General features: G+C 47.2%; 1 pseudogene; it reads right to left on the bottom strand.

Moving 5' to 3' along the window:
- Positions 1-312: 312 nt before the first annotated feature.
- Positions 313-2,233, bottom strand: LOC103605856 (annotated as a pseudogene).
- Between the last annotated feature and the right edge of the window lie 232 nt (positions 2,234-2,465).

Here is a 2,465-nt window from a genome sequence, read left to right as displayed (position 1 = left end):
CCTGTGCATGACAGGATGAGTAGCATGGTCCTTGGCTACCCACTAGATGCCAGTAATGACATACCAGTTGTCACACACACAAAAAATGTCTTTAGACATCAACAAATGTCACCCTAGGAGTGGGTAAACTGCTTCTAGTTGAGAGCCATTGTCCTGTACATGTTGGTCTTCTCCTGTCCTCTGATGAGGGTTAACATATATTTGAAGTCCACCCTTTGCATACATGAGATTCTCCCTACGATTGTCTTTTTCCTGCATGATGAAGTGTGACATTGCTAAAGCCTTGCCTACACTGGCTGAAATAAAGCTTCTCTACAAGTGTGTCCTCTGGTGTCTAATTAAGTGTGACTTCAGCCTAAAGCCTTCTCCACACTTACTGCAAACATAAGGCTTCTCTCCCGAATATGTTCTCTGATGTGTGATGAGGGTTGACTTATCACTAAAGCCCCGCTCACACTCTCTGCATATGTAAGGCTTCTCTTCTGAATGTGTCCTCTGATGTCTCAAGAGGGCTGACTTCTGGCTAAAGCCTCGTCCACAATCCCTGTACCCAAATGGCTTCTCCCTTGAGTGGGCCATCTTGTGCCTGACTAGATTTGCTTTCTGACTGAAGCTTTGCTCACACTCTGTACAAACAAAAGCCTTCTCCCCAGAGTGTGTTCTCTGATGACTGATGAGGTGTGACCTCTGTCTAAAGCCTCGCCCACATTTCTTGCACACAAAAGGCTTCTCACCTGAGTGTGTCCTCTGATGTGCAATGAGAGTTGACTTATGTCTAAAGCCTCGCCCACATTCTCTGCACAGGTAAGGTTTCTCTCCGGAGTGTGTTCTCTGGTGTGTAATGAGAGCTGACTTAACACTAAACCCTCTCCCACACTCCATACATGTATATGGGTTCTCCCTGGAGTGTGTCCTCTGGTGTGTGGTAAGGTTTGACTTATCTCTAAAACCTCGCCCACACTCCTGGCACACAAAAGGCTTCTCTCCTGAGTGTGTCCTCTTGTGTTTAAGGAGATATGATTTCTGACTAAAGCTCCTGCCACATTCACTGCACAAATGAAGATTCTCCCCTGAATGAACTCTCTGGTGTTTGCTGAGAGTTGATTTGTCTCTAAAGAACCTCCCACAGTCTCTGCACATATATGGCTTCTCCCATGAGTGGGTCTTCTGGTGTGTGATTAGGTTTGACTTATCCCTAAAGCCTCGCCCACACTGCCCGCACACAAAAGGCTTCTCTCCTGAGTGTGTCCTAAGGTGTCTAATGAGGGTTGACTTCTGGCTGAAGCTTCGGCCACACTCCTCGCATGCAAAAGGCTTCTCCCCAGAGTGTGCCATATTGTGTGTCATCAGGTTTGACTTCTGGCTAAAAGCTTGCCCACACTCTGTGCAGAGATAAGGCTTTTCCCCCGTACGTGATCTCCTGTGTGTGAGCAGGGCTGATTTATAGCTAAAGCTTAGGCCACACTCACTGCAAATATAAGGCTTTCTCCCTGAGAGAATCCTCTGATGACTAAAGAGGACTGACTTCTGGTCAAAGCCTAGCCCACAATTTCCACAACTGACCACTTCAAACCCTGATATTTCTACCCACTTTAATACTTTGCTTGTTTTTACAGGGCTTGCCTTCTCAGCTGAACTGAGCTTTATTTCCACCACTGTGTTGCCTTCCCTAGAGCTTATCAGCTGTCCTTCTGGTGGGCTAGAGAGGGTCCTTCCTCTTGTGTTCTCCCCAAAAGATCTGGTGCCCTCTTCTCTGTTTTGACTTTTTGCTCTGTCATTCCAGAAGCTTTGATATGAGAGTGGTGGCTGCTGCTGTTTCTGATCTATTGGGCATAGATCTCCTATATGGAGAGTTCTTGCAGACAAGCTTGGGCTGACTTGAAGGTGATGATCAGGTGGCACACACTGGCATAATTGCTGTTTGCAGAAGGCCAGAGGAGAGGAGGAATAGGGTTGAATTTCTGGCTTTGGATCTACTGAACTAGGGCTGGGTACATTGTCTCTCCTCTTTCCAGAGTTCCTTCTCCCGCTCCAGCAGAATAACCAGTGCTGGTTTGGAAAACAGAATTCCAAAGGAGACTAGGTTTCTATAGTTTTCCAGCATCACATCCCTGTACAGGGTCCTCTGAACAGGACTCAATAGCCCCCACTCTTCCTGGGTGAAGTCCACAGACACATCACGAAATAACAAGAATGCCTTTTCTCTCCTTGCTCTCAGAAGCCCCAAGGCCATCTTCCTGGTCTCTTGAGTGGTTTTCCTAGAAAAAGATGAAATCTTAGATTCCCCCACCCTTGGCTCCTGTTTTGTAGCAGAAAATTAACACCTAGGATTGAGTTCACACCGTGCAGCTCCTACTGCTTGTCACTGACAGGGAGGCTAAAGCTGGTGGGGACACGGGCATGATGTCTGTCCCATAGCCAGTAGAAGAACAGTAAGGGATGATGGGTCAGAGGCAGCCTGCTAT

The sequence above is a fragment of the Galeopterus variegatus genome, unplaced genomic scaffold, assembly GCF_000696425.1.
Source record: "Galeopterus variegatus unplaced genomic scaffold, G_variegatus-3.0.2 Scaffold6124, whole genome shotgun sequence".
NCBI classification, from domain to species: domain Eukaryota; kingdom Metazoa; phylum Chordata; class Mammalia; order Dermoptera; family Cynocephalidae; genus Galeopterus; species Galeopterus variegatus.
This window is presented reverse-complemented; position numbering and strand designations above follow the sequence as displayed.